The sequence below is a fragment of the Sus scrofa genome, chromosome 1 (genome assembly GCF_054392235.1).
Source record: "Sus scrofa isolate SSC_HxYL_T2T_F1_AM1 chromosome 1, Sscrofa_HxYL_maternal_Yorkshire_Landrace_v2.0, whole genome shotgun sequence".
Classification (NCBI taxonomy): domain Eukaryota; kingdom Metazoa; phylum Chordata; class Mammalia; order Artiodactyla; family Suidae; genus Sus; species Sus scrofa.
The window spans coordinates 262,615,469-262,625,587 of NC_139383.1; positions in this window are offsets into that span (position 1 = coordinate 262,615,469).

Here is a 10,119-nt window from a genome sequence, read left to right on the forward strand (position 1 = left end):
TGTCAGCACGATGGCACTTAGATTGGTTTCGGCATGTACATAGACTTAGTCTTATTCATATGTATTGAATGTCACATCAATGACATCTTGGGAGGAAAGGAAAGGGTTCAGTCAGTCTACCATTTTGATCAAGAAGCCTCTCTCGAATAGTTGAAGTAGCTTAGGAATTTCTTAATTTTTGTTATTAAAGTATAGTTGATATATAATGTTGTGCCAATTTCTGCCATACAGCAAAGTGACCCAGACATACATATATACACATCCCCTTCCTTATATTATCTTTCATCACAGTGTATCCCAAGAGACTGGATATAGTTCCCTGTGCTATACGGTAGGACCTCATTGCTTATCCATTCGAAATGTAATCATTTGCATCTGTTAATCCCAAACTCAGTCCATCCCACTCCCTCCTCTCTCCTCCTTGGCAACCATAAGTCTGTTCTCCATATCTTTGAGTCTCTTTCTGAACTTAGGAATTTCTTGCTCACTCCTCAGTCTTCTTTGTTGATTCTTTCCTCCCTCTCCTTCTCCTAGCCTCTTAAGTTTGGAACATACCACAGATCAATCCTTGGGCAGTATCTCTTTTCTTAAAGTTTATTTTATTGAAGTATAGTTAATTAACAATGTTGTGTTCATTTCTGCTATAAAGTGATCCAATTATACATACATATACATTCTTTTTTGTATTATTTTCCATATGGTTTATCACAGGATATTGAATTCCCTGTGCTATACAAAGACCTTGTTGTTTATCCATTCTGTATGTAACAATTTACATCTCCTAACCTCAAACTCTCAGTCTATCCTTCCTTCTCACCTTCCCTTTGGCAACCACAAATCTATTCTTTACATCTGTGAGTCTGTTTCTATTTCATAGATTTGTTCATTTGTGTCATATTTTAGGTTCCACATATAAGTGATAACATATGGTGTTTGTCTTTCCCTTTCTGACTTCACTTAGGAAGATAATCTCTAGTTCCATCCATGTTTCTGAAAATGGCATGAATTCATTCTTTTTTATGGCTGAGTAGTATTCCATTGTACATATGTACCATATCTTTATCCATTCCTCTATTGAGGCAGCATCTCTCTTTTATGTATAGTTTCCTTTAGTGATTGCATCTAGCCATCTCATTCATGGCTTTAAATATCACCTATCTGCTAAAATTTTTATCTTTAGCTCTCTCCCCAGTTTCATACTCATACTTCTAACAACATATTATGGATGAGAGTTTCAAACTCTTAAAATAGGCTCTCTGCTCTATTATGAGCTTGATCTACAATCAAAGCTGAAAAGTGCTTCAGAATTTGGTATTTCTTCTCATAATGGAGAGGAGCCTCAGAGCCTCTTTAAAATGAGACTCTCTAGTTGCATCCATGTTGCTGCAAATGGCATTATTTTGTTCTTTTTATGGCTGAGTAGTATTCCATTGTGTAAATATACCACATCTCCCTAATCCAATCATCATACTGACTGAAGTAAGTCAGAAAGAGAAAGACAAATACCATATGACATCACTTATATCTGGAATCTAATATAAGGCACAAATGAACCTTTCTACAGAAAAGAAAATCATGGATTTGGAGAATAGACTTGTGGTTGCCAAGGAGGAGGGAGTGGGATGGATTGGGAGCTTGGGGTTAATAGATGCAGACTATTGCCTATGGAAAGGATTAGCTATGAGATCCTGCTGTGCAGCACTGAGAACTATGTCTAGTCACTTATGATGGAGCATGATAATGTGAGAAAAAAGAATGTATATGTGTCTGTGTAACTGGGTCACATGCTGTACAGTAGAAAAAATAAAACATATTGGAGAAATAAAAATAAAAATTAAAAAATAATAAAATATAAAATGAGAGCACACTTTGTGTCTGGGTGTTGCTGCAGACTTGGTACCTATTCTCAAGAGGGCTGGTTATGACCTTTTCAATAGTGTCCAATACTCTCTCTCATTTTTATCACAACTTCAGGAACTCAACAGCTTTCTGCATAGAGCCATTACCCATTTCTGATTTACATGCACTAAACATGGTCTATGGGTCACTCTAGGAGAATTGGGGAGGGGAAAATTTGATGCTGTGTTCATTTTACCACTTTGACCAAAATCTTCCTTATTGTGGGGAGAATTTTCCCTGTTCTCATAGATTCAAATTTTCATAGCAAATGTATTTCAGGTCCCTATTCCTTTAGTTGTTTTAGGTCAATTTAAGTAGCACACTCATCAACATACAGGCACGCATAAACCTTTACTTTGGTCCTGATCACCATAGAAACAACTGTACCACTCACTCAGTGGCCCTCAGTCCTGTGAGTCATCACATCACCATGATGTAGTTGGAAACTACTTCAGCAGGGAAAGGCCTAAGGGGCTGTTTTTTTTGGTTTTTTTTTTTTTTTTTAGTCATTTCCTGTACATTTCTTATGAACAAAAACATACATGTGTCTAGATACTTGCCTTGCCTTCTAAAAGATGATGTCATCTGAGTGTCCAGCAAAATAAAAGTGGAGAGAAATAATTACAACTTCTCAATCTTTACATGTCTTCCTTACTGGATTCCTCTTAATTAAAAAACTTCAAAGAGATCTAAAAGGGATACTTTTTCTCATGAGCTTCGTCATCATACCTGTAATTACGCAAGTAGCTGTCATTACTCTCCTTCAAACCACAGCCTCTGGAAAGTATATACTACATTTAGAATTGTGCCCCTAAGAAGAGAAGCCACCTGCACTATCTGAAGTGAGGTCAGAAGGATGCTACCCACAAAAAAAAAAACCCAGACTAAGATACACACTATCATTTTCTGGGTGTGCGCTTAACTATTTAGAGCTGTGATTAAAATTAGAAATGTTGGACATGACACTGCTTTCTTTCTTTTTTAGTCCTGTTAGCACCATAGTGGTTTGTTTCATGTTCCTTCTTATTTCAATTGATGCTTTACTCAAGGATGGACAAAACATATGATTTACTGTCAACTCCACTTTTGCTATCTTGGTTTTTAAAATGATTGGGATGTATTATATTTCAGGATCTGAAGAAAGTTCACCGAGCATCATCTAGGCATTCATTTTATCTTCATAGATCACCTCTCAGGAGAGAAGAATAATGTGAGCATCATTCTATCCACATCATTCTGCTCAGGTCACTTTGCTTACGGCAACTGGGGAAAAAAGGGCCACTCTGATAGCAGTCTCTCCTCCAATGTACTCTCAGAAGTGACAGGCAATGAGGGATAAAATAAGTGGAAAAGAGAGAAAAGCCTACAGAGAGGTGATAATGAGAGGGCAAGAGACCACAAGTAAATTTGACTTTTTTTCTTTTCTTTCTTTTTTATTTTTCTTTTTAGGGCCACGCCCACGGCATATGGAAGTTTCCAGGCTAGGCATCAGATCAGAGCTGTAGCCACTGGCCTGTACCACAACCATAAATAGATAGGGATCTGAGCTTCATCTGTGACCTATACCATGGCTCACAGCAACGCCAGATCCCCAGTCCACTGAGCAAAGCCAGGGATTGAACCTGCATCCTCATGGATACTAGTTGTGTACATAACTCTATGAGCCACAACAGGAACTCCCAAATTCAATTTCTAAGAAGGCAAAAAGACCAGGAAATGCCTGAGGAGTCACGATTTTTAAGATGTTTTAATAGAAAGCCTCCATTTTTTTTTTAATTTAATGGCTGCATCCACAGCATATAGAAGTCCCCAGGCCAGGGACTGAATCTTAGCTGCAGCTGTGACCTACACAGCAGCTGTGGCAATGCCAGATCCTTTTAATTCACTGCACCAGAGCCAGGAATCCAACCTGTGCCTCTTCAGCAACCCTAGCCACTGCTGTTAGCTTCTTAATACATTGTGTTGCAGCAGGAACCCCAATAAACCTCTAATTTTTTAGGGAAAACTTCTTTATCTTGTTTTCTATGGCTGGCAAAGCCAGTTTTCAATGATGAGATCAGTTTCGCAAAGCTTTATGAATCACACTTTTTATTTTCACACACAAGACAATTTTGGAAGGAAACATGCCTCACTCATCCAATTTTTTTTTTAAGTGTGGAGAAAATTCAGTTTTTCTTCTGAAAGATCTCTTTTCTTTTTGCAGTAAATGTGAGTGTATCTAGCATTTGCCCAGAACTTATTAGGACTAGGTAAACCATTGTGTCTACAGCAGAATCAACAAGACGCCTCCAAGACACCACAGCTCTAAAGGAAACACCATTAATCCTTTGACATGAATCTTTTACACTTAGATTCTCCACTTAAAAGGTCTGTACTTGAGGGAGTTCCTCTCATGGCTCAGCAGTAATGAACCCAACTAGGATCCATGAGGATGCGGGTTTGATCCCTGGCCTTGCTCAGTGGGTTAAGGATCTGGCATTGCTATGAGCTATGATGTAGGTCATAGATGAGGCTCAGATTCCACATTGCTGGTGGAAGGCTGGCAGCTGCAGCTTTCATTTGACACCTAGCCTGAGAACTTCCACATGCTGCGGGTGCAGCCCTAAAAAAAGACCCCCCCAAAAAATATGCACTTAAGTTTTTTTTCCCCCTGAATATTGCTTTGTATTATTTAGTAGCCTGATGGTTTTTCACTAACAATAAATTTGGAACATTTTTATATTTTAAATATAAACTTTATTTTAATGGATGTATGATAAATCATTATCTACATTTTGCATAAATGACAGCAGATAGGGTCATGAAAGGCATGGACTCAGGTACTGACTCAAATCCTAGCCATTGACAAATCTCTCTATGCCTGAATTTTCCTCATTTATAAAATGAGAATGATAATAAGACCTAATTCATAGGTTGCCAGAATGATTAAAAGGGTTAATATGTGGAAAATGCCAGTAAAGTGCCTGATACTACCAAGAACCTTGCTAATATAATCATGTCTCATTTTTGCTATTAAATAGGAAGCTGCCATGAATCATAGCTAAGTAAATAGCTACCAATAATTATATATAGCTAGGAGTTCCCGACGTGGCTCAATGGTTAATGAATCTGACTAGGAACTATGAGGTTGCCGGTTCGATCCCTGGCCTTGCTCAGTGGATTGAGGATCTGGCATTGCCGTGAGCTGTGGTATAGGTTGCAGATGTGGCTCAGATCCAGCGTTGCTGTGGCTCTGGCATAGGCCAGTGGCTACAACTCTGATTCGACCCCTAGCCTGGGAACCTCCATATGCCGCGGGAGCGGCCCAAAGAAATAGCAAAAAGACCCCCAAAAAAAAAAAATCCCACATATAGCTAAATCATTGCACATATCTTAATAATTAATACAATAATAGAGACTCAATATATATTTTTAGGCATTTCAACATCGGTTGCAAAGTTACCCCCCAGAAATCTTGCAACAATTTTCACAACCCACAGCAATGTATGAAAGTAACCATTTCTTATACCAGCTACCTTAGAATGTCATCCAATTGTAATATGTGTCCACCTTAAAGGATAAAAGAGATATTTCATCTCCTTTCATTAATGTGATTTTTTTGTTATTATTCCTGGAGACATTTTAAATTATGTTCACATATTTTTATCAACGCTTTTTGGTCCTTTTGTGAGTTGTTGAGTACATGTTACTGTTTCTTTCCTGCTGATTGTCCTTTACCTGTTCAGTTTTAGCTTTTTGGAATTCCTATCAGAATACTGGACCTAGAACTTCCCTTTCTATTCGTTATCTTACTCTTGTTGTATTAATTTCCTATCATTTTCCTCCAGAATAAATGGTTCAACCTGATTTTCTAATTCATGACAGCTCTTACCTAAGGATTCAATCAGCCTTTAAGCATTTCCCTTGCATTATTTAATTTTTATTTAATTATTTTTACTTATAATATATTCATGTGCGTCCACCTCCAGAAGTTATAAAAAACTACAGAGCATACTTCTGCTCTAGAAAAACATAGTAGATGTGCTTTTCCCTATTCTGCTCACCAACTATAACTAAAAACCCTGAATATCATATATGACACAAGCATAAAGCTATGAAAGTAGAAAAAAGTAGATGGGCCAGGAAGAAGGAATGACACAGTGGTAAGTTTCCTAGAATTTCCTTTGGCCTCAAATATCTCAGATTTGGAGCTGAAGAACCAGGAAACCCAGAAACACCAATGGACATATACCCATAATGCCCTAAATGAAGTCTGCTCTCTCTAGCCAGGAGAAAGGACAGCCTAGCAAGAAAGAAAACTTTTGAACAATAATGGCTCTACTCCAGCCAAACACCACAGAAAAAAACAGCATTCATTCCCACCCAGGCCAGCAAAGGCTGGACGACCTAGGCCTTCATCCTCCCCCAGCCATGACAAGGTACTACGGGAATGACATCAGATAAGTCTGAGTGGTCAGGAGCTAAGACTTTCATCCTTACTATGTTCTAAATGAGTGTGGAGAAAGCATTGAAGGCCAGTGTATTATAAATGGGGGAGGCAAAGATGTAAAGGGAGGCAGAGCTTCTATATTTCATGTGAACTAGTAGAATGTCAACACCAATCGACTATGATAGGTTATATATGTACCTATAGTGGAATACCTGGAGCAAACACTTACCGAACTATCAATAGAGATATACTTAAATGCCCTACTGAGGAGTTCCCATCATGGCTCAGTGGTAGCAAACCCAGCTAGTATCCACAAGGACATGGGTTCAATCCCTGGTGCCACCCAGTGGGTTAAGGATTCAGCATTGCCAGGAGCTGTGGTATAGTAGGTTATAGACACAGCTGAGATCTGGCATTGCTGTGGCTGTGGCACAGGCCAGCCGCTATAGCTCGGATTGGACCCTTAGCCTAGGAACTTTCATATACCACAAGTACAGCCCTAAAAAGACAAAAAAAAAAAAAACAAAAACTACTACTGGTACATCAGAACAGAATTCTGAAAAATGTTCAAGTAATCCACAGGAAGTGAGGAGAAAGAAAACAGAATGAAAAAAGTGAAAACGAACAGAAAGCAGCAAATTAAATGGCAGACTTAAGCCCTAACATATTAATAATTACATTAAGTGTATTGATTGTGGTTTTTTTTTTCCATGTTTGGATGGGCTTCCTGTTCAAGACGGGAGACAGAACACACATGTTTGCCTCACCACCTGGGGTCTCAGTGGACTCTAGATTTTGATACATTTCTGGGAAACAGAAAGCAGATGGAGCCTTGCTGACGGAAAACAGAACACAGGAAACAAAAGAAGGATGCAGTAGACTGGAAACCATTCTTCTTGGCTGAACTCTTGAAACTGTTTCCCTGGATCTACTAACTAAAGCGTTGTCATCTGGCATTCGAGTCCAATGGATGGTGGTCTTTCTGTTGTCAGCGTCTGGGCCCTATCAGTAAGTATTTTGACCACTCCACCTAGTAATAAATCTTTTCAGTCATTGCTTCCTCCAACCCATCCATTAATTTTTTATTCATTCATTCATTTTTTATTCATTCATTTTATTCATTCATAGTCAAATTGGTCAGATTCCAGTCCCTCTTGTAGGTGCTGGGGAAACATGAGTGAACACAATGGACAAGGTCTTGGGTGTGGTGGTTTCTGTTCTAGTAGAAAACAAACAATACACATGAAAACAAAGATACAAACAAGATCATTTTAAATAGCAATGAGTGCTAGGAAGGCAGAGACATTGCTCAACCTAGTCTATTTCTTCTACCTGCTCACCACAAAGTATCAATGATTACATGGCTACAGCATTCCAGCATCACTCAGGGTAGATGGTACACAGCCTCTACCCTGAGTGATGGGGTCTTCATCACCAATAGCAAGTGACGCAACTCTAGACTCCCTTCCTTAGGGCGTGCTTCCTCAGACCACTCCAAGATCACTGTTTTAGGGCAGTTTTCCTAAGAGCCTCGCCTAAGATAAGGACTCCTACGCCAGTGACTTACAGAGGAAGTGCCCTCAGGGGAAAAGTCTTTAAGAAAGGAGGTAAACAGAAACGGCCACAAAGGAGCTGGGCAAAGGAGTGGTTTCAGCTGAAGTGTGACTCAGCTTGATGTCACTGAGCACCCCAGGGCATGAGTTATACCACAGAGGTTGTCCTCCTCAGAGGCAAAGGCAACTAAACCATTATGCCTGTGCTTTGGTCAGCCTTGGGCTAGAAGCTTTCACGGGGCAGGCAGGGGAATGACGGCAATCATTCCCCTGCCTGCCTCCGGTATCACCACTTGACACCCATGCTCCCATCCCTGGATGGCAGTCCTCTAGAGAGAAATGTTACTGTAGCAGCTGGAGGATGGCAAAGAGGATCTGAATGGAACTTTAAAGCCTCTGCTACACCACTATGGTCTTCAATTCTGCCACTCTGGGAATGCGGCTGAAGTTCTTTTCCATGTGCTTCCCAGACAGTCTTCTCTCATGGATCATTATCCAGATTCACCTATTTGTACCCTGCAAAACAATCCTCAAAGTTTCTGACTTGTAGGTAGCACCTTTCCTAGTTACCATTGTTAATATAGTGCATAAATCCTCTCATTGGACTTTTTTTTTTTTTATTGACTCCACTTAAGTTTGGAAGAGGAGAAGGTTTTGAAAAAAATGACACAAAGGAACATATATACAAAACAAATAGACCCACAGACATAGAAAACAAATCTATGGTTACCAAAGGGGGAAAGGGTTGGGGGAGGGATCAAATAGGAGTTTAGGATTAGCAGATACACACTACTACATATAAAATAGATAACCAACAAAGACCTACTGTATAGCAAAGGAAACTCTGCTCAATATTTTTTTAATAACGTAGAAAGGGAAAGAATCTGAAAAAGAATGGATATATACATATGTATAACTGAATCACTTTGCTGAACACCTGAAACTAACACAACATTTTAAATCAGCTACACTTCAATTTAGAAAAAGATTAAACAGTATGCTAAGATCACTATCTCGAATTCAAAGTCTGAGTTTCTTGACTTCTGGGACTTTTGACTTGGAAATAGTCTTCTCGCTGGGTTTATTTTTATGGATCTTGCTAAAGAATCATGACACATTCGCCTTTTGTGTGAAACTCATCTCTTAACACTGCTGGTAGATATGACATGAATCCCGGTAACACAATCAATCTTTCAGGTTGGTCCAGGATCTAAGCCTTCCTTTCTTGTTGAAGCAGCAGCTGAACTTCAAAGGAAAGAAAGACGGCTACAAATTCAACCTTGGCTGGCTACAAAACAAACGAGGTGGTACCTGCGGACCTCACCTTTTCTCTATACAACTCTAACAGCACAAATGTAGTCCACTCGGAGATCTCCTTTCCTACAAGAAAGCTTCCACTGATACCTAGTCATGGGAGATGTGCATTTTCTCAGGACTTTGGAGCCTTCAAGGTGTCACAAATGCAAAGAAACAGGGGAAAAGGAAGAAGGAGCAGGGAGAAAATCATCTATCCTCTTTGCTATTTATAAACCATAGTATGTCCCTGATTTCATCATAGAGATAATCTGGGTTGGAGGCATTTAAGGAAAGACTGAGGATTTTTTCTGTAGCTCTGACAAAAAAGAAAAAGGAAAGAAAAAGAAAAAAAATTCTGGAGGTCTAGGCCTCTACGTGCTCAAAATGCAAAAGGGGAAGTGTCTCAGTTCAAGTTTAGTAAACCATCACTCTTCCTGTTGTCAAGGATTTCACGGTTTTGCTCACAGTTGGGAAAGCTCTCAGAGCAGACTTGACAGTAGTTCACAAGTACCACAAAAGAACTTGCTCAGCAAGGAAAATTCCAAGCTTGGCACTCAACAATGCAATATATCAAACGGCACCAGTGAGGCTCAGTCGATAGGAATAATCCGCAGCACAGACCAGTACCAACCTTAAACCTGGGCAAGAGGCAACTCTTAAACCTCCCAGCATTAAGAGTGGTTTTTCTCCCTCTTGTCCTTCTCTGGCCATGACCCTCCTCATAGGGTAAGGGGTCCAAGTTGTCAAGGAGACATGTCTCCCTAGAGCCTGTTTCCCTCCTTTTAAACCATGTTCCAGAAATCAGGGAACCTAGAATTTCAGCACTGGCACAACCCTTTTTCTCAGTCCCTCTTCCCCAGACTGGACAGTTACAGTGTGCAGACCAAGAGGCAGCTCTTCTGAGAATATTGAACAAAAATTTGTACCCAAAGTCCTTCATGT